Source organism: Eumetopias jubatus, unplaced genomic scaffold (assembly GCF_037043125.1).
Source record: "Eumetopias jubatus isolate StellerSeaLion01/CBP00866 unplaced genomic scaffold, mEumJub1_p1.0 scaffold_1, whole genome shotgun sequence".
In the NCBI taxonomy this organism is placed as follows: domain Eukaryota; kingdom Metazoa; phylum Chordata; class Mammalia; order Carnivora; family Otariidae; genus Eumetopias; species Eumetopias jubatus.
This window is the reverse complement of record NW_028274807.1, coordinates 133,941,005-133,963,378: the sequence shown is the minus strand read 5'-3', so window position 1 is coordinate 133,963,378 and position 22,374 is coordinate 133,941,005. Positions and strand designations below refer to the sequence as shown.

Genomic DNA, 22,374 nt, shown 5'->3' with positions numbered 1-22,374 from the left:
TTTTTACCTATTTCAAAGTTTTTCATAATTTTTCTTGCCACATCAATGTATGACTACTACACGTTAATATATATATGAATTACTACTTAGTTTTTAATGTTAATATTATCTATATGAAGAATTATGCCCCAGTTTTCTATGTTTTTGTATATGAAAAAAGCATGTAAGTTTTATTCTAAATGTTTTAATTGAGATATAATTGACAAGTAACATTATATTAATTTCAGGTGCACAGCATAACAATTTGACATTTATTTATATTGCAAAATGATCACCTCAATGTCTTTTTTTTAAGATTTTATTTTTAGTGCACAACATAACAATTAGACATTTGTTTATATTGCAAAATGATCACCTCAATATGTCTTTTTTTAAGATTTTATTTTTATTTATTTGACAGAGACAGAGATAGCAAGAGCAGGAACACAAGCATGGGGAGTGGGAGAGGGAGAAGCAGGGAGCCCAATGCGGGGCTCGATCCCAGGACCCTGGGATCATGACCTGAGCCGAAGGCAGACACTTAACGACTGAGCCACCCAGGTGCCCTAAATATGTCTCTTTAACATCCATCACCATAAGTAGTTGCAATTTTCTTATGATAGGAACTTTTAAAATCTATTCTCTTACAACTTTCAAATATACAATAGAGGAGTTAACTATAGTCACCATGCTGTACATTACACCCCAGGACTTACTTGTTTTATAACTGGAAGTTTGTACCTTTTGACCACCTTCCCTCATTTTGCCCAAACCCCACCCTCCACCCTCCACCTCTGAAAACCACCAATCTGTTCTCTGTATCTATGAGTTCTTTTTTTTTAAATTTTTTAAAAATATTTTATTTATTTATTTGAGAGAAAGAGCACAAGCAGGGAGAGCAGCAGAGGAAGAGGGAGAAGCAGGCTCCCTGCTGAGCAGGCAGCCTGCCACGGGGCTCAATCCCAGGACTCTAGGATCATTACCTGAGCCGAAGGCAGATTCTTAACTGACTAAGCCATCCAGGCACCCTGAGTTCGGTTTTTTTAGATTCCGCTTATAAGAAAGAGATTATATGGTATTTGTCTTTGTCTGACTTATTCCATTTAGCATAATGCCTTCGAAGTCCATACATGTTGTTGCAAATGACAAGATTTCCTTCTTTCTTATGGTTGAATAATATTCCAACATACACACACACAGATACACCACTTCTCTATCCACTCATCCATCAATGGACACTTAGGTTACTTCCATGTCTTAAGCTACTGTAAATAATGCTGCAATAAACGTGGAAGCTCATATGTCTTTTCAAGTTGGTGTTTTCATTTCCTTTGTGTATATATATATATATATATATATATACCCAGAAGAGGAATTACTGGATCATACGGCAGTTCTATTTTTAAATTTTTGAGGATTCTTCATACTGTTTTCCATAGTGGCTGCACCAATTTACATTCCTACTAACAGTGCACAAGGGTTCCCTTTTCTCCACATCCTCACCAGCATTTGTTATCGCTTGTCTTTTTGATGATGGCCATTCTAACAGACATGTGGTGATATCTCATTGTGTTTTGTTGTTGTTTTGTTTTTTATTTAAGTATAGTTGACATACAATGTTATATTAGTTTCAGGTATACAACATAGTGATTCAACAACTCCATACATTGCACTATGGTCAGCATAATAAGTGTAGTTACTCTCTGTCACCACACATTATTACTATAATATTGACTATATTCCCTATGCTGTACTTTTCATCCCTGCGACTTATTTATCTTATAACTGGAAGTTTGTACCTCTTAATACCCTTCACCTATTTCAACTATTCCCCTAGCCACCTCCCCTCTGGCAGCTACCCGTTTGTTCTCTGTGTGTATGATTCTTCTTCTGGTTTGTTTGATTGTTTGGTTTGTCAGATTCTACATATGAGTCAATCATGTGGTTTTTGTCTTTCTCCAACTGACTATTTCACTTAAGCATAATACTTTCCAGACACTTCCATATTATTGCAAATGGCAAGATGGCATTCATTTTTATAGCTGAGTATAACATCCCATTATATAGATATATAGATACAGATACCACAACTTCTTTATCTACTCATCTATCTATGGACACTTAGGTTGCTTTCATAATTTGGCTATTGTAAATAATGTTGCAATTACCATAGGGGTGCGTGTCTCTTTTCAAATTGGTGTTTTCATTTTCTTTGGGTAAATACCCAGTAGTAGAATTACTGGATCATATGATATTTCTATTTTAATTTTTTGAGGAAACTCTATACTGTTTTCACAGTGGCTGCACCAATTTACAGTCCTACCAATAGTGCACAAGGGTCCCCTTATCTCCATATCCTTGGCAACACTTATTTCTTGTCTTTGTGATAGTAGTGCCATTCTGCCAGGTGTAAGATGGTATGTCATTGTGGGTTTGATTTGCATTTCCCCAATGATTAGTGATGTTGAGCACCTTTTCATGTGTCTGTTGGCCATCTGTATGTCTTCTTTGGAAAAACATCTATTCAGGAGTGCCTGAGCTGTTCAGTCAGTTAAGTGTCCAACTCTTGATCTTAGCTCAGGTCTTGATCTCAGGGTTGTGAGTTCAAGCCCCATGTTGGACTCCACAATGGGCATGGAGCCTACTTAAAACAAAACAAAACAAAAACAGAAAAATATCTATTCAGGTCCTCTGCCCATTTTTAAATTGGATTATTTGGTTTTTTGGTGTTCAGTTGTATATGTTCTTTATATATGTTGTATATTAGTCTCTTACCTGATATATCATTTGAAATATCTTCTCCCATTCAATAGGTTGTTTTTTCATTTTGTTGGTGGTTTCCTTCACTGTGCAAAAGCTTTTTTATTTTGATGTAGTCCCTCTTGTTTATTTTTGTTTTTGTTGCTTATGCTCTTGGTGTCAAATCCAAAAAACCATCACCAAGACCAATGTCAAGGAGCCTCACTGCCTATGTTTTCTTCCAGGAGTTTCATGATTTCAGGTCTTACATTCAAGTCTTGTTGTTTAACAAATTTTTATAATATGGACTTGGCTGCACAATATCTAAAAAGAAAGCAATGTGGGGGAAACAGACTACCACCCAGCATGTGTATGAGAATCTGGGGCAAAGAAGAAAGTCGGCTGAGGTGTAAGAACATCAAGGAGCAGGCTGACGGGAGCCAGATCCAGAGGGCTAGAAGCCATGAGCCTTTGTGGAGTCCCTGCAGCTAGAGGAGGGCTGTCCCCAGCTTCCTCTTTCCCCCACAGAGGGCACTGGCTTCAAGTTGGGAGGGGGCTGAGGACTGAGGAGGGCTGGAGAAGGATAAGTGGTAGGGCCTCCTTTGCCCCTCCTCTATTGAGGGAAGGGAGACCATAATGTACTTCTGGACAACGCCAGGGACCAAAGGAAGGTGAGGGTGCTCTTGTGGCAGTGGAGATCAGTGTGACAATGGACTGCACACTGGGAACAATGATGGTGACAGGAGAGGTAGTGCTAGAACCTGAGTCAGAAGATGAAGTGCTGAGGGACTATTGATTGGGTGGATGAGCCACTGGAGGACAATGACATTAAAATAAACTTGGTTAGAGGAGGGGAAGGGTGAGATGGGCAGCAGTTCACACACATACCAGTGTCTGGATGGGCAGTGTGGTGGCATCAGGGACCTTCAGGAAAGCAGAGGTCCTACGGTCAAGCTGAGGGGCCTGCCAAGAGGGCAGTGTGAACCAGTGCTGAGTGGTGGTCAGAGTCGTCCTGTTGACCTGCTGAGCCTGCAGAGCAGCCTGAACCACAGACTTGACCACATGGGAGGAGGAGGAGTCCAAGGGACCCAAATTCTGCCCCATGGGAATCCTGATTATCAGATGGTGGGTGCAGCATTGCTGGTACTGGGGCATAGTGTTTCAGGAGGAGGCTCTGCATATGGTCAGCTCAGATGTGGTTGATGTTGCTCACCACAGGGCCATCCAGAACGCTGCAGATCCACTTCCCTTCCTGCTGTATAGCCATGGCAGAATCAGAGTCTTAATCATATCGTGTCCCAGCTCTGCCAAGCCTGAGATGGGGCCACAATGAGTTGTCCACGAGTCTTCTCAGTCCACCTAGCTCTTGGTGAAGGTCATGGTGATCTGGGACTGGATGTTGTTAGTGATTGTGCTGAAATGCTTACAGATCTGGGCCATGAGGCAGGTGGCAAACCACCCAGTGATTGTCCACATCTGACTGCAGGCCCGGCTGTCTGCCCAAGAGGGAGATCATCACAGCTGGAATCAATTCACGTGTGGGTTTTTTCTAGCTACAGTGCAGGGTTATCCTTCAGTGCCTTCACCCAGCACAGGAGATAGATGAGCAGGGCCAGGTTGTTCTACACCACATTCACATTCCCTTTTTCCCTCTTCTGTGGCAGTTACAACTTTGATTTCAGTCCTCAGAAAAACTTCAGGTTTTGGAAACAAAATGTCTGCTCCTTTTCCAAATCCCACATTTTGAAAAAGCATTTTTAAATCTCAGTCTCAAACTCTGTACTCCAGTACTGCTGTTGAGACATACAATTGTTTCCTAGTTCATATAATCTCGTGTTTTATACACACACACACACACACACACACACACACACACATATATATGCATATATACAAATATATAAATACCTGATGCCAGATTTTTCATAAATACTCCATCTACTATAAATATTGTCTCCTCAGAGAGTTGTTTTAGAAAATTAACGCAATGTATTAAAACCAATTAAAATCAAATAATTAAATCAATTAAAATCTCTTTAGTTGTTTTAGAAAATCAACACAATGTATTAAAATCAATTAAAATCAACGCAATCAAGAAAATTTCATGGGCTCACAACAACTTTTATTTTGGAATTGAACAATTATTAAATTGTATCTAACTCTGGACTACAGATTAATTATACTCAGTATTTCCTAAGCCTTCATAATCTTTCTTCAACTTTTAAAGAAAAAAGCAAGCCGGTTACAAAGGCACGGGGGTCATGAACTCTGACCTTGCAGACAAAAACGGTAACAATCCTCCTTCCTCAGAACCCCAGGGTGCCCCCAGCCGGTCCCCATGCCCCGCCCACCACGGCATCTCCACTCTGGCCCACAGCCTTGCAAGCCGCCCCCCTCACCCCGGCTCCCGGCTCCCGCCACCAGCCACCAGCCACCAGCCACCAGCCAACAGCCAACGCGCCTGCAAGCCGGGCCTCTTAAGCCCTGCCCTCTGTCCAGGGCCGCCCACCACAGACGCCATACCTGCTTCTAGGCCACTTTGGTGCCAAATTCCGAGTTTCTTTGATGATTTTGCTACAAATTTGGAAGGGCTGGTTCAGCAGAGTGTAGGCTGCGGCACTGCACACACAGATCTCTTGCAGGAATCTCCCCAGGTAGGCCAGCCCCTCCCGGTGCATCCAGGCAACCTCCGCCCACCCTGCGGTAGCCTGGCCTCTCGAAGCGTTCGGGTTGCGACAGACCAGCAGTCAGGACAGAAGATCCAGATTATCACCGCAGTGAGCACCTCTGGATTCCGCAAGCAGCAGTTCTTCCTCATCAGCTGGGACTGAGAAGGTGATCCTGGCTTCCCCAGAGACCTCCAATGCCAGGCAGCTCACTCTCACCATGTGGGATAACCTCATCCTTGGCAGGATCCAGATCATCAGGGACTCTGCTTCTGCGGAGGGTTTAGTGTGGAAGGCCCACATCCAGTGGCCTCAGGTGGTGGAGTATTATATGGTCTGGGGCCACAAAGACCCTGGCTGTCACTATGGGGCTGTCAGTTCTGAAGGATGCAAAATATATTCAAAAGGGACATTAGGAAAAATTTGACCTACAGCTGTCAGAGCAAATAAGACTGCATCATCAGTAAGCACTACAAGAACAGCTGTCAGTTTTGTTGAATGAAAAAAATGCTTAGAGATGGGTATGGAAATGTAATCTACACAGTGTGAACAGAAGCCCTTTGGGGTGGGGAGAAAGAAGCCTTTTGATGTGCCATGGGAGAAACCAAGCAATTGTGCTGCTTCAACTAAGAAACAGATCTTCTTGATCCAGGACACTTGTGAACATCCAGGAGCCTTTGATATACTGGGATGGTATGGTTCTCCTGACCATGTATTCTAAACCTGAGACAAGCCAAGGGGCTCTGGGCATACTGGCAAATGTAGTAGCCTCCCTTACCAACCTAAAAGAATCCCTTAACAATGGTAAGGCTTCGGAAGTACTATGGGAGAACCAGTCTGCAAGTGAGATTCCTAGAGCATTTAATACCTTAGCAAAAGCCCTTAATAACACAGACAGCTTCATGTCTCCAAGCCTGGCAGACAGGACAGACACTAGTGGAGGAGGCAGCATCCATGTCATCATTGGAGACCAGTCCCCACCCATCAGTGAGGGCAAAGGCACCCTCCTTTTAGACACTTACATCACATCCAGGATCACGATGCCCAGCCCCATTCCAGAACACCTCAACATGAGCTACATCTGCAAGTCTACATCCCACTTGCTTTTCCTCCCCACGAAAGAGCCCAGGCCAATCTCAACACCAGCTTCATGCTGCCCTGCTAGAATGTGCCCTTCACCCTTGGCCTGACCCACTGTGCCCAGTGATGAGTCTCTCCAGTATCTTAGCAGCCACCATCAACCACCTGCAGAACCTCAGCACCCAGGAAGATAAACTTGCTGGTTACTGGATAAAGCAAGTCATAGAGCACATCTGGAAGTGTCAGGACTTTCTGTTAATAGTACGGTGGAGCTGGATATAGACAGCTAGGAATATGCATACCTTAAAGCTATAGTTCCCTTTAGTCCTGATCATCCAGGTTTGACCAGCACAAACCAGACTGAAAAATTCCAAAAAAAAAGCAGAGATGGACTTACAAGACTATGTTCAAAAACCCTACTCAGAAGACACCCACCTTCTGAGTGGCCCAGATTCTCATCTATCCGCTGGCACTGAGCTTCAACATAATAGAACTTAATTTTTTTTATTTTTTTCATTTTATTTATTTATTCATTTATTTACTGGTCTCATTGTCAATGTTTGATAGCATAATTCCCTACATGCTCAAGACGGAGATGACAGAGTACAACGGCCAGATCACCAGAGCCAGTCTCTGGTGCACACGCCACACCTGCTGAGGAGCAAAAGAATCTCCCCAGGACCATTCAGATCCAAAGATAATGAAGTAGTGGTATTTTGGTATGCACAAATATTCCCAGTGTGTTAGCCATTTCCTACCTGGTTTCTTCTTATTTGTTAATCCCAGACAATAGTAACCAAAAGACTAACGAGATCCTTTCCTGCCATAAGAAATGTTTCAATGCCTTTTAATGACACAGTAGATTTTGGAACAATCCTTCAACTTAATTTGTATTTAGAAATTCTCAAAGGGCAAAAAAACAATAACAAATTTTTATAAATATCATGCTTGGATTGAGCCCTGAGGCAGGTTCCCTGCTTAGCCGGGAGTCTGCTTCTCCCTCTGGCTCGTGTTTTCTTCTCTCTCTCTGTCAAATAAATGGATAAAATCTTAAAAAAAAATGTTAAATGTGATATAGTCCAACATGTAATTATTTTTTAAAAATTACTGGCACTTAAAATTATTGCTATTCAGCAAATTTCACTTACCTATGCCATTATTATCAGGCTTTTGGTGGAAATCAAAATCAATACTACATGTTGAAACAGGAATGTGTGTAAAATTAACACTAGAACTATTACATGCCGACTGCTCATTTTTAAAGACAAGGATTACCCATACCCACATAATGCTCTCATTTCACCTGTCAATCCTTGCTATTATGTTGCAAAGGGAGGGGGAGAAATACCAATTTCTAAAGATTCTTATTTTTAATTTAAAGTTTTATTGAGAGATAATTTTATTTTTTTAAAGATTTTATTTATTTATTTGACAGAGAGAGAAGGCACACAAGCGGGGGGAGTGGCAGGCAGAGGGAGAAGCAGGTCCCTGCTGAGCGGGGAGCCTGGGACTGGATCCTAGGACCCTGAGATCATGACCTGAGCTGAAGGCAGATGCATAACTGACTGAGCCACCCAGGCACCTTATTGAGATAGTTTTAGATTCACATGTAGTTCTAAGAAACAATACAAATATCCCTTGGTACACTTTGCTTAGTAACATTTTATAATACTGTAGTATAATATCATACCCCAGATATAGACATTGATACAATCCGCCAATCTTAATAAGATTCCTGCAGTTTTACTTGTACTCATCTGCTGTGTGTGTAGGTGTGTATATGTGTGTTAAATTCTGTATTATTACCTGTGTAGGTTTATGTAACCACCACAGTCAAGATAAACCACAGGGACCTAAACATATGAACTAAAACTATAAACTCTTTTTTTTTTAAAGATTTTATTTATTTGAGAGAGAGAATATGAGAGAGAGAGCACATGAGAGGGGGGAAGGTCAGAGGGAGAACTCTTAGAAGAAAACATTGGTGTAAATCTTTGTGACCTTGAATGAGGCAACGATTTCGTAGCTATGATAACAAAAGCACAAACAATAGCATAAATAAATAAATTTGGACTTTCTCAAAATTAAAAATGTTTATACTTCAATGTATACCATTAATTGAAAAGACAACCTACATTTTTATAAACATATGTCTGATAAGATTTTTATCTAACATATATAGAGAACTTAAAAAAACTCTTAAAACTCAATAATAGAAACAAATAACCCAATTTTTTAAATGGACAAATTATCTCAATAGACATTTCTCTAAAGAAGACATACAAATGGCCAATAAACACATGCAAAAATGCTTGGTATCATAAGCACATCACAGAAATGCAAATTAAAAGCAAATGAGATACAATATCACACCCACTAGGATGGCAGGAATCAAAGAGAAAGATAACAAGTGTCATGAGGATGTAGATAAATCTGAACCCTCCTATCCTGCTAGCAGGAATGTGAAATGGTGTGGCTGCTTCAAAAAATAGGCTGGCAGTTCCTCAAATGGTTAAGTGTGAAGTTACCATTGACCCAGCAATTATACTCTTAGGTTCCAAGAGAATAGAAGCATATGCCCACACAAAAAATTTTACACAAATGTTCATAGCATTATTATTCGTAATAGCCAAAAAGCAGGAAAGACCTAAATCCAACATATGAATGGATAAACGTGAAAAATCTATACAATAGCATTATTCAGCAATAAAAAGGAATGAAGAATGCATATGTGCTACATCATAGGTGAATCTTGAAATTGTGATGCTAAGTGAAAGAAGCTAGTCACAAAAGACCCTATATTATATGATTCCATTTACATGAAATATGCAAAATGGGCAAACGTATAGAAATAGAAAATAGATTAGGGATTGCCTGGGGCTGAGGGAGGGGACTGGGGAGAAATGGGGAATGACTTCTAGTAGTTATCAGGGTTTCTTTTTGGAGTGATGAAAATACTCTAAAATTGATTGTGACAATCATTGCAAGTATCTGTGAATATACTAAAAACCAATGATTTGTACACTTTAAATGGGTGAATTGTATGGTGTATAAATCATAACACAACTTATTTTTTAACAGTGAGAAAAAAAATAAATCTCAAGTGTCCTTCATATTGCACTTTTATAAACATACTCACCTTCTTCCCAACCCTCCCTATCCCTATTTCTACTCGGTGACAATCACTAACCTGCCTTCCATTTCCAAAATTTTGTTGTTTCAAAATTGTTACATAAATGGAATCATACAGTATGTAACCTTTTGGGATTGACTTTTTCTACTCAATTCTTTGGAGATTCATGGAAATTGTTGCATGTATCAACATTCCTTTTTATTTGTTACTCTTGGTATGAATGTACCACAATTTGTTTAACAATTCACCTGTTTAAGGACATCTGTGATGATTCCAGATTTGGGCTGCTACAAATAAAGCTTCCATGAATATTTATGTACAAGTTTTTGTGTAAACATAAGTTTTCATTTCTCTGGGGGAAAATGCCCAAGAGAGCAATAGCTGGATTATATGATAATCACATATTTCATTTTTTAAGAACCTACCTAACTTTTTTCCAGAGTGGCTATATGGTTTTACATTCCCACCAGCAATGTATAAATGATCCAGTTTCTCCACATCCTCACCAGAATTGGTGTTATTATTTTTTATGTTAGTCATTCTGATAGGTGTATAGCTGAAATCTCATTGTGGTCTTAATTTGCATTTCCTTGATGGCTAATCCTGTTAAACATCTTTTCATGTGCTTTTCTACCGTTTGTTTATCCTCTTCAGTGAAATAAATGTCTATGCATGTCTTTTGCTTATTTTCTAGTTAGGTTGTTTTTTACTGCTGGGTTTCAACATTCTTTATATATTCAAGATGTAACCCTTTGTTGGATAGGTGTTGTATTGTTTTCCTATGGCTGCTGTAACAGATCACCACAAAGGGGGTGACTTAAAAAAATAGAAGTGTATTCTCCCCCAGTTCTAGAGGCTAGAAGTCTAAAATCAGGGTATCCGCAGGGTATTACTTCTCGAAGAAAAGCCTTTCTTTGCCTCTTCCAGCTTCTAGTGGCTGCCAGCACGCCTAAACTTATAGTCACCTCTCTCTCTCTCTCTGCTCAATCTTCACATCTTCTCCTCTGTGTGTTTACCTGGTGGCTTTGCATTAGTCCACTCTCTACTTCCATCTTCACATCATCTTCCTTTCTCTGTGTATTTGTAAAATCACTGTCTGCCTTTCTCTTACAAAGATTCTTGTGATGGCATTTAGGACCCACCTGGGTAATCAAAAATAATCTCATCTCAAAATCTTTAGCTTAATTACATCTAATTAATTAGATATGATTAGGCAGAAAATTACCCCTTTTATTGTCACATTCTATGTATTTTGAAAACATTAATTAATGTTTTTAAAAGATTTTTTATTTATTCATTTGAAAGAGTGTGTGTGAGTGAGAGCACGAGAAGCGGAGGAAGAGTCAGTGGAAGAGGGAGAAGCAGACTCCCCGCTGGGCAGGGTGCCAGATGCAGGATTCAATTCCAGGACCCCGGGATCATGACCTGAGCCAAAGGTAGACACTTAGCCGACTGAGCCACCCAGGTGCCCCTAATAAAAGTTTTAAAGGAAAAAAAAAGACCCTGTTTCCAAATAACACTTACAAGTTCCAGGAATTGGACTTGATAGTTTTAAGTATCCATTATTCAGCCTACTACAGGTGGTTTGCAAACATTTTCTCCCAGTCAGTAACTTGTCTTTTTATCCTCTTAACAGGACCTTTCACCGAGCAAACTTTTTTTTCATTTTCATGAGGTACAATTTATCAATTCTTCTTTTTATGGATGTTTTTGGTGTCCAGTGGTTTACCTTTTTTAAGCTGGCCTACCTGAGAAGCATATAGGTGAGACCCATCTATTTCACAGCGCTGGCTGAAGAGTCATGTCTGCAATCTAAGGCAGTTATTACAGGAGTAAATGTGGGCTGAAATGGAATTTAAAGCAAATTTATTTGTGACCTTTTTATATGTGAAGGCCTTGATGGCAAGAAAGCATACTAACACAGATAAAGCTATATGTTAAAAGGCAAAAGACAATTAACTAAAGGGAACTGAACCCAGCCAACCTGTCCTAGCATATAGTAGCAGAGGAGTTAGAATCAAACTGAATCTTGAGGAACAAACTAACAAAGTAATTCTAGCATAGATCATGAACCTGAGAAAAAATAGTTATAAAAAAATTATTGCAACAATTGATGAAATTTGAATACAGATTATAGGCTAGAAAATAGTGTTGTATCAATGTAAAATTTTCTGATTTTGATCATTGTACTGAGATTATGGAAGAGAATATCATTTATTCCTAGGAAAGATATGTTAAGGTTTTTAGCAGTAGGAGCACTGTCTCCTACTTACTTTCAAATGGAATAGATCTGTTCCCAGGTAGAGATAGAAAAGTAGATCACTCGGGTGCCTGGGTGGCTCAGTTGGTTAAGCGGCTGCCTTCGGCTCAGGTCATGATCCTGGAGTCCTGGGATCAAGTCCCGCATCAGGCTCCCTGCTTGGCAGGGAGTCTGCTTCTCCCTCTGACCCTCTTCCCTCTCGTGCTCTCTATCTCTCATTCTCTCTCTCTCAAATAAATAAATAAAATCTTAAAAAAAGAAAAGAAAAGAAAAGAAAAGTAGATCACTCTCCAGAAAGGAGATTAGGACCTAAGTGGTCAGGAGGGTGGATGACCAAAAGAGACCAGTTGTTCTAGAAGTGGTCATTTACAGCAGTGGTTCTCAGACTTGGCTGTATGTTAGAATCACCTAGAAGCTTTTAAAAATCCCTAGTGCCTAAGTTTCACTCCATCTATGTACTTACCAAATCAAGATATCTGGGGATGGGTACTAGATAGTAATTTTAAAAGTCCCCACATGATTACAGTGTGCACCAAGTTTGAGAATCACTGTCTTAGAGTTTTGCTACTCAAAATATGCTCCACTGACCAGCAGCATCAGCAACACCTGGGAGCTAGTTAGAAATACAGAATCTCAGGCCCAGCCTTACATCTAGTGAATCAGAATCTGCATTTTAACAACATGGCCAGGTGATTTATGTGCACATAAAACTCTGATGAGCATCAGAATCACCTGGAGAACAAATATAGATGAGAAAGGCCCAGGTTTGTTGAGGTAGAATAAGGCCTGCACCTCTGTGTTTTTACCAAGTTCCTCAGTGAAAGAGTTTGAGTATCTATTGCAATCTGTCTCTTAGGTAAGGTAAAATTAATCTTCCCTCAGTGCACATTTCCATTCTCCCAATCTGGCAAAGTTAGCCAACCACTGTCAGATGGAATAATTCACTATTTAATGTTCTGCAACTTAAGCAATTTACTAGTAAAATCTACAAGTGCCTAGAATTAACCATATTTTATTTTTATTATAACTCCATACGAAATCATGACCAAAATTTTACGCTATTAATAAACAATGCATTCCTATTTGAGCAAAATAATATTTAAAGGAAAGAATGCTGGAAAAATAGTAAATTAGAATGGTTTCCTATTTCACATTGCACAGGAAACTGATATATTTCATATGTAACTAGACATGCTAATATAATACCACTGCCATAGGTAATCTAAGAAATAATTAGTTTGGAGTTTTATAAGTATGTGGACATCTCTTGACTATTCCAGAAACCACCTTCTCTAATCGTTGTACCTCCATTGGCCTCTTTCTCAGTTATCAGCCCCCTTTTGCTCTAATACCTAGTACCATCTTAAAGCAAAATTACCTTCTCTCAGTGCACATTGCCAGTCTAGTCTTTCAGACCTAAAAAAGATCGTTTATTTGAAGAAAATTGTTTTGAAAGAAATTATAAAATAACATCAAACGGAATTAAGATTTCCAAGGATAAACACAAATGTGTCAAAATAGTGTCAAATGTAGACACTTGAGAATATTTATATAATAGAAATGAATATTGAATAAACATGTTTCTAGTCAAAATGAATAGAGCTGAGTGTGTATGATTTAGAAGGTTTTTTTTTCTTAATGAAAGGAAAAACTGTATCAGAGTTTCAATCTCTGTTTAATTTCACTTAAAAATTGGAGTTAGAAGATGGTGGAAAAAGGTAGCAACTGAAATTTCAGAGTTTCAGGACTTTTAATGCAATTTTAAAATAATCTTTCTGATTCTGTTGTTTTTATCCCTCCTTTGCACTAGAATAATTAGCCATACAGCTCTATAATGGTGGTTAAATTAGGTGAGGTGGTTAATGAGGTGAGGCAGGAATATATTGTCAAGGGGAAATATAAGAAACCACTTCAAGAAACTGTGAGACTTTCAATAAATGACATACCTCCAAAATCTATTAACTAAAAGGAGATTGAACAAAACAAACTAATTTTAATTCAACTTCAACATTCTTATTATTCCTTTAATACTTATAACTTTTACTGATCTATAAGTGCTTCCTAGTTCATTACATCAACACATAACACAAAAGCAAACTTATCCACAAAATAGCATAACATTAGTGATTTGTGTTTATAACATAAAGCTTTAATGAAAATGACACATCTTGAACAGACATTCTCCAAAGAAGACATACAAATAGCCAACAGACACATGAAAAAAATGCTCCACGTCACTCAACATCAGGGAAATACAAATTAAAAAAAAAAAAAAAAAATGAGATGCCACCTGACACCAGACAGAATGGCTAAAATTAACAAGTCAGGAAAGGACAGATGTTGGGGAGGATGCAAAGAAAGGGGAACCCTCCTACACTGTTGGTGGGAATACAAGCTGGTGCAGCCACTCTGGAGAACAGTATGGAGGTTCCTCAAACAGTTGAAAATAGAGCTACCCTATGACCCAGCAATTGCACTGCTAGGTATTTACCCCAAAGATACAAATACAGTGATCCGAAGGGGCACCTGCACCCCAGTGTTTATAGCAGTAATGTCCACAATAGCCAAATTATGGAAAGAGTCCAGATACCCTGATGTCCATGGACAGATGAATGGATACACAGACAATGGAATACTACTCAGCCATCAAAAAAAAAAAAAAAACAAATGAAATCTTGCCATTTGCAACAACGTGGATGGAACTAGAGGGTATTATGATAAGCAAAATAAGTCAATCAGAGAAAGACAATTATCATATGATCTCACTCATATGTGGAATTTAAGAAACAAAACAGAGGATCATAGGGGAAGGGAAAGAAAAATAAACAAGACAAAATCAGAGAGGGAGACAAACCATAAGAGACTCTTAATCATAGGAAACAAACTGAGCGTTGCTGGGGGGAGGTGGGCTAACTGGGTGATGGACATTAAGGAGAGCACGTGATATAAGGTGCAGTGGGTATTATATGACTGATGAATCATTGAACTCTACCTCTGAAACTAATAATATACTATATGTTAATTATTGAATTTTAATTTTAAAAAACCCATAGAACATATAACACCAAAGGTGAACCCTAATTTAAACTATGAACTTTGGATAATAATGATGTATCAATGTAGATTCATCAGTTGTAACAAATGTACCACTCTGGGGCAGGATGTTGATAATGGGAGAGGCTGTGCATCTGTGGGGTCAAGAGGTATATAGGAACTCTGTACTTTCTGTTCAATTTTGCCACGACCCTAAAATTGCTCTGAAAGTTAAAGTTTACTAATTTAAAACAAAAAACAAAAACAAAACAAAAAAGAAAATGACACATGTCTGAGAGGTGTGCATTTCCTCCCCTATGGTATGCCTATGACATTCATAACAAATTGACAATGACATTATTTCCCCTGAGTACAATACTAACTCAGAATCCTTCTCAACACAAAGTTCAGACAGTCATTGCTTCATTCATTCATTCATTCATTCATTCATGCAGCAAAGCTTTTTTCTGTGCCTCTTCTGGGATCCAATATAAAACAAGACAGACACAGCCCCTGTCATCATAGAGCCTACACATTTTAGGAAAGAGAGACATTGAAATAAGTAATTAAGGCATGATGTAATGTGACATGAAAGATGAAACCATTTCTGCTATACCAGGTTTAGGATTTAGACTCCTCTTAAACTAGAAGCTTAAGAAAATATGTCATGAAACTTACATAGTCCCCTATACAAGGACTTCCACTCATATTAGATATTGTAAAAGGGAGATTGATTTGAAATGTTCATTATAGCTGTACACACTGCTACTCCAATAATATTCTATTATTAAGAGAGAAAAAGGGATATCAGGTAGCCAACAGAGTTTCTGCCTTAATGTTTAAAAATACATTTGTTCTATAAGGCACCTGGGTGGCACAGTCAGTTAAGCATCCAGCTCTTGATTTTGGCTCAGGTCATGATCTCAGGGTCCTGAGGCCTGCCTTGGGCTCCATGATGGGCATGGAGCCTGCTTAAGATTCTCTCTCTGCCCCTCCCCACCACCCCCCTCGCTCTCTCCCTCTCAAAAAAAAAAAATTGTTCTGTGAATGAATGAAATTTTTATTAAACTCATCCATTGTTTCCATTTCCCCAACTAATAACATTCATTTTCTTTTTTAAAAGATTTTATTTGTTTTAGAGAGAGAGCATGAGCAGGGGGAAAGCGAGAGGGAAAGGAAAAGAATCTCAAGCAGACCCCCAGCTTAGAATAGAGCCCAAAGCAGGGCTTGATCCCAGGACCCCAAGATCATGACCCTAGCCAAAAGCAAGAGTCCAATGCTCAATCAAATGAGCCATCCAGGTGCCCCAATATCCATTTTCTAAGTCTCATTTAGCAATACTCATTTCCTTATTATCTCGGTCATTAGCATTCTTAGTTAATTACATAACTGTTACATAACTTTACACAAGTGTGTACTTGTTTTCCCAAATAAATTAAGTCCTATGTGTATACATTGTTCTTTTATAGAATACTATCAATGTGCTATAAACTGCCTCACTAAATAAGTGTGTTAGTCTGTTTTGGCTGCTATAACAAAGTATCACTGTCCTGGTGACTTATAAACAACAGAATTTTACTTCTCACAGTTCTAGAGGCTAAGAAATCCAGGATCATGGTGCTGGCAGATTCAGTTTTTAGTGAGGGCTCCCTGGTTCACAGCCAGTGACTTCTCCCTGTGTCTTCACATGGTGGAAGGGGCTAGGAAGCTCTGTGGGATTTCTTTTATAAGAGCATTATTCCCATTCATGAGGGCTCTGCCTTCATGACCTAAATACCTCCCAAAGGCCCCACCTCCTAACACGATCCCATTGGGCATTAGGATTTCAAACATAAGAATTTGGGAAGAACACAAACACTCAAACTGTAAGTTATTCCCATTATTTGAAGGAATAACATACTTCAGAAAAGAGATAAGGGAAATAACCACTTTCTATTGTGACAATTAATTACTACATGTCTCAAATTGTTTTAAGTGTGTTCCTACTATGGATTTTTAAAAGTATATCAACATCAGTGAAAATAAAAATCAGAAAGCTCCGGATAATTCTAGCCAATCATAATCCCATTAAACATATTTTAAGAAGGTGGAATTTGCATACATGACAAAGCAAAGGGATAGAAAAATATATTGCACACAAATGAAAACCAAAAGAAAGTGATGGTATCTATACTTAATTCAGACAAAACAGACTTTGAGCAATTACAAGAGACAAAAAGTTCCTCAATTCATTAAGAGGACATAACAATTGTAAATACACATGTATCCAACATTGGAATACCTAAATATGTTTGGCAAATACTAATACTTTGAAGGGAGTAATAGGCAACAATACAATAATAGGAGGAGAATTTAATACCACACTTTCAGCAATGGATGATAATCCAGATAGAAAAATCAATAAGGAAACATAGGATTTGAACTATACTTTAGATCAAATGGACCTAAAAAACATATACAGAACATCCAACAGTAGCAGAATATACATTCTTCTCAAGAACATATGGAACATCTCTAGAATAGACCATTTCTTAGGTCACAAATCAAGTCTTAGCAAATTTATAAAGACTGAAGTCATACCAAGTATCTTATCTTATGAAACTAGAAATCAATAATAGGAGGAAAACTGGAAAATTCACAAATAAGTAAAAATTAATGCACACCTGAGCAACCAATGGTTCAAAAATGAACCCAAAAGGGAAATCAGGCCACCCGGCTGGCTCAGGTGGTAGAACATGCAACCCTTGGTATCAGGATTGTAAGTTCAAGTCCCATGTTGGGTGTAGAGATTACTGAAAAAAGGGTATGTGCTATGGTGAGCGTTGTGAATTGTGTAAGACTGATGAATCACAGACCTGTACCTCTGAAAGAATAAATGCACTATATGTTAAAAAAAGAAGAAGATGACAGTAGGAAGGGAAAAATGAAGGGGGGGAATCGGAGGGGGAGACGAACCATGAAAGACTATGGACTCTCTATGGAGAGGGGGGTGGGGGGATGGGTTAGCCTGGTGATGGGTATTAAAGAGGGCACGTATTGATTGGAGCACTGGGTGTTATATGCAAACAGTGAATCATGGAACACTACATCAAAAACTAATGATGTAATGTATGGTGATTAACATAACAATAAAATAAAATTTTTAAAAAAGATCAAATGGGTTATAATCAGATTCAAATTTTACTTTTCCAAGCCAATCTGCATTTGGGGGGGGAAATATAATTGGGTTTCAATTTCCCCCAAATAGGCATAACATGATTAATAAAAACACATTCTTTCTTATTCATAATCAAGGCTATGTGGTTCTAAATAATCTAAGGCTATGTGGTTCTCTAATATAACTCTGGCTAAAAATTCTATAAATTTTTGTTGTGACTGTAGAAATTTTGTAGTAGATAAGGTCTCTTCTATTAAGGTTCACCTGCAATCTTTCACTGATATCTTTTCCAATAAACCAAATCTCTAGGTTTTAATATATGGACCCATTGTCTTCTTTTGGAAGTGGATCTCAGAAAACTTTTTGGATTGGTGGAAATAAGTATTTGAATATTGCATTTGTATCTTACAATAATGAACCATATCATGATTATTTAGGACAGGATAAATAAGATGAGGTCTCACTTCAAGAGGCATATTGCAGGTAGGAGTTTCCATCTAAGTAGGGCTCTATATAGTGTGAGCAATCAGGTATTTAATAAGAGGTATTTCTACGGAATCCAAAGAGAAACAGGTTCACAGTTGGAGCAAATTATAAACTAGTTTATAAATGAGTTTCTGAGTCTAAAGAGCAGTCAGTGAAGAACATTTCTAGATTTGAGCTGGAAGCACCTTTAGATGGTGGAATGAAGATGGCAGTTTCAATCTGATGGATTTTCCTGGTTTGCAGCTTTAATGTCTGATGATATCAGGGTGTTCTGGTGAACTGTCTAAGCAGCCTACACAGAGATAGGTATAAAGATTGTGCATATATGATCTATTGTGGTGATACCTCTGAAGTCTTGCCTGTTTTCCTTTGTTTTCTATTTTGTTTTGTTTAACATTCCAAGTTCTCCCTTCCATCTGTATTGATTTCAAGATTTCACACAGAAAACTCTTGGGGATTGGAACAGCAGCAATTGTATCACACTGTTTTAAGAACTTCAAGTTTCAAAAGCAAATTATTTTTAAAGTTCTGACTTGAGTTAGATACAGGGACAAAAATAGCACACACTTGAAGGTTACATGGTCTACAAATGGTGGCAATATTTTCCTTTACAGAGTAGTTTTGTGGGTATATATTTTTAAAATACTCAAAAAGCCTCAACCTCAAGCAGTAATAAACATAAGCAAAAGTGATTTAACTCTTAAATATTCAGAAAAACCTCTCTGCCCATACAAGTGAAAGAATAAGTTAACACTTTCACATGCATGCATATATACATACATACGGATTTGTTCATACAAGTAGCTAAAATCTGCTATTCCAGCCCTCATGTAGTTGTCCCCCTTCAGCTAGTTAGGACATGGACAAAAGGGCAGTTTTGGTTTTCAGTGATTCTAAGTCACAAGTGTAGGAGAAAAGTGAGCTTGAAGAGTTGTAGCCATATATAAGAGAACTCGAACTAGAAGAAGCAGAACTCGCGGTCCAATACAGTTTACAGGTTAATAACAAAACCCCAAAGACAATGAGCAAAAACAGAATCTGTAATGGGCACACCATAGTTTTCTATTGAAATGCAATTTTTCTCTCTATAGTCACCCCATTTTTACCAAAGACAATTACAGTAACTCTGATTTGTTTGTGAAATAAGTCTAGTCTCATTAGATCTGGCCTGGTTATTTACACAAGTGCAGCAAGAATAGTGATTTTATGCACATTTAAAAATATTAAATTTCAGTTAAAGTTTTGCTGATATCCAAGGGGCTTCATTGGCTCCATAAAGTCAACTTCAGTTTTAAGAAAACTGTCTGGTAATAATCAATCTCAGATTAGGTTTTTAAAAGTTTCTTGAGGCTAAGATGTGTGAAAGTTCAGTGAGACCCAAAGTGAATATACAAGTTCAAAGATAAAATCATTAGGAATTTTGAACAGAATAGAGAGCGCAGAAATAAACCCATGATAATATGGTTAATTAATCTTTGACAAAGGAGGCAAGAATATGCAATAGGAAAAAGACAGTCTCTTCAACAAATGACGTTGGGAAAACTGGACAGCTACATGCAAAAGAATGACTACCTTCTTACACCATACACAAAAATAAACTTAAAATGGATAAAAGACCTACATGTGAAACCTGAAACCATAAAAATCCTAGGGGAGAACACAGGCAGTAATTTCTCTCACATGAGCTGTAGCAATATCTTTCTGGATATGTCTCCTAAGGCAAGGGAAACAAAAGCAAAAATAAACTCTTGGGACTACATCAAAATAAAATCTTCTGCACAGCAAAGAAAACAATCAACAAAACTAAAAGACAACTTACTGAATGGGAGAAGATATTTGCAAATGATATATCTGATAAAGGGTTAGTATCCAAAACATATAAAGAAAATATACAAGTCAATACCAAAAAAACAAAACAAACAAACAAAAAAAAAACACCAAACCCAAATAACCCAATTAAAAAATGGGCAGAAGACATGAACAGACATTTCTCCAAAGAATACATACACATGGCCAACAGACACATGAAAAGGTGCTCACCATCACTCATCATCAAGGAAATGCAAATCAAAACCACAATGAGATAATCACTTCATACCTGTCAGAGAGCTAAAATAAAAAACTCAAGCAACAAGTCTTGGCAGGGACCTGGAGAAAAAGGAACCCCTGTGCACTGTTGGTGGGAATGCAAACTGGTACACCCACTGTGGAAAACGGTATGGAGAGGCGGTGTGGATGGGTGGCTCAGTTGGTTAAGCCTGAATCTTCGGCTCAGGTCAAGGTCCGGGGGCCCTGGGATCAAGCCCTGCATCGGGCTCCCTGCTCAGACGGGAGCCTGCTTCTCCCTCTCCCTCTGAGGCTCCCCCTGCTTGTGCTCACTTGCTCTCTCTCACTTTCTGTCAAATAAATAAGTAAAATCTCTAAAAATAAAAAAGGAAACAGTATGGAGATTCCTCAAAAGATTAAAAATAGAACTACCATATGATCCAGTAATTCCCCAAAAATACAAAAACACTAATTTGAAAAGATATATGCATCCCTACGTTTATTGCAGCATTATTTACAATAGCCAAATTATGGAAGCAATCCAAGTGTCCATCTATAGATGATTGGATAAAGAGATAAAGAGATAAATACACACACACACACACACAATGGAATATGACTCAGCGTCAACTTTTAGTTTTGGCTCAGGTCATGATCTCAGGGTCGTAAGATCAAGCCCCATGTCGGGCTCTGTACTAAGCACAGTGTCTGCTTGGGATTCTCTCTCCCTCTTCCTCTGCCCCTCCCCCATCTCTCTCTCTCTCTCTCACTCTCTCTCTCAAATAAATCAATCTTTTTTAAAAAAAGGAATTTCAAGATAGCAACAGAGCACTAAACGAAGTATGAAGCCCTTCTGAGCACAGAGCCCCAAGTATAAAGTATGTGTGTCATGGAAGCCATTTACTGAGCATCCTGAACACGATACGGCAATAAGGCGACAAGAGACACAGATGGACACACATATTGCACGTTATCTCATTTGTTCATGTGCATGTTCCATTGTCTTATCAGACTTCACTTACAAATCACAAGCTCAAATATAAATTATTAAGCATTTCAAACTTTTCTTTTTTTTGCCATCATCCTGCTGTGTGTGGCTGTTTCTCGCCATGTCTTCTCACAAGACTTTCAGAATCAAGCGATTCCTGGCCAAGAAACAAAAGCAGAATCATCCCATTCCCCAGTGGAATCGGATAAATACTGGTAATAAAATCAGGTACAACTCCAAGAGGAGGCACCGGAGAAGAACCAAGCTGGGTCTGTAAGGCGTCACACATCATGAGATGACACACCTAATTGGCACCACATATTTAATTAAGCTGCATGAAGATCATGTGTTCTATCACTCTGTAAACATCCTTCCTACCTGGCCAACAGACATGTTTTATCAGGGAAATGATTTTTCTCTGTTACTATGCCTCTGCACCAGTAGGTTGGTTCAGTAATAAATGTGAGACCTTTCGGGGGGGAAAAAAAAAAAGAAAAGGCATTTCAAAATGGTAAGAGCAGAACCTTAAACCAAGTACAAGGCCTTTCTGAGCACAGGTCACATGCTCATTAAGCCAGCCCTGTTCTCACTTTCTAATTCATATCTTCTGGCCTCAAGTAATAAAAAAAAAAAAAATTTAATTTAATTTGTGATCCTTTCTCCTATTCTTTTTTTAATCTTCTCAAATGACTGTCAAATTTAATCATAAATATCCCAACTGCAATTAGTTTTATCATCTTTTCAAATCAAACAAGCAAACAACTGGATCCACAATTTATATTACCTATTAATTTTTCCTATATTAAA

At 38.4% G+C, this 22,374-nt stretch overlaps 2 pseudogenes; one reads left to right on the top strand and one right to left on the bottom strand.

The window, feature by feature from the left end:
- Positions 1-3,136: 3,136 nt before the first annotated feature.
- LOC114205594 (transcription initiation factor TFIID subunit 6 pseudogene) lies at positions 3,137-4,473 on the bottom strand (annotated as a pseudogene).
- A 506-nt stretch (positions 4,474-4,979) lies between these two features.
- On the top strand, positions 4,980-7,122 carry LOC114205593 (nuclear receptor subfamily 2 group C member 2 pseudogene; annotated as a pseudogene).
- Positions 7,123-22,374: the final 15,252 nt, after the last annotated feature.